Raw genomic sequence first — 1,036 nt, 5'->3', positions numbered from 1 at the left:
CTCAGGGGACCATTTGGGATGCCAGAATTCGAAGCACCGTCCTTCTATATGCAAGGCAAACGGCCTACCTCCATGCTATCTCTCCGGCCCCTAGGAACATTTCTTAACAGAAGTACCAAGAGGGTCTTAGCCAGTTCTTCCCCGAAATATTCGAACACATAAGGAAGTTGCCTGCATTGTTGATTTGGGAGATAAATTCAAAAACTTAAGGAGGGCCTGGAAAGAGGCTGGGGTGGTTTAGGGTTGACAGAGAGCTTAGGGTCCAAAGGTCACACAAAGGCTAGAAAGTTTACCTTCTAGGTTTACTCCCAGGTTTACCTCCTAGATAAAATGAAGGAATAATACATAAAGATATGAATGACAATCCCATTCCACTACATATGAGTTATGAGTAATATTTGTGGATTTCCAGCCCCCACTTATGCCTCCTCTACAAAAAGGAATGAGTACTATACCTACTTCCAAGTTTGTTATTAGGATCCTAGAAGAAAGGCTAGGATATATTTGTAACCTATGACTGGTCAGTTTAGAGGTGATTCTGAGCAGGCAGTGGTAGAGAGATATGTGCCTAGGAGCAGGGCTACACAGTGCCATCAGCTTCCCTTCTGCCCTGGGTGCAGGCAGAGGCACCTCATTGTGTGCATTGTGATGCAGATATAGTGTCAGCTGGACCAGCCCCAATGGCTAATGACTCTGAGAGCTGGTTGGAGGCTGGGACTGTCTAATTACAAGGCCCCAATCCCCACCAAGACCATATAATTACACAGCAACATGTACAGAGGGGGTTGCTAATTGTGTGAGAAACTATGAGTGGATGATCAGGGTGCCCCTCTAATGAGCTTCAGACCAGAATCCAAGAGGTAGGGTCAGGGTGAGGAGATGTGACAGGCAGGCCCTTCCCATTCCCAGTCTCCCATGGCACCCAACTCCTAGGAGGATGGCAGGGTGTGCAGTAGGGAAGGGAGCTATGATTGAGAGCCAAAATTTGTCTCCAACTTGTCTATTCTTGCCAAGTCTTGCAAAGAGCTGCATCTGG

Source organism: Suncus etruscus, chromosome X (assembly GCF_024139225.1).
Source record: "Suncus etruscus isolate mSunEtr1 chromosome X, mSunEtr1.pri.cur, whole genome shotgun sequence".
Classification (NCBI taxonomy): Eukaryota; Metazoa; Chordata; class Mammalia; order Eulipotyphla; family Soricidae; genus Suncus; species Suncus etruscus.
The sequence above is the reverse complement of the archived record's forward strand: the minus strand, read 5'-3'. Positions refer to the sequence as shown.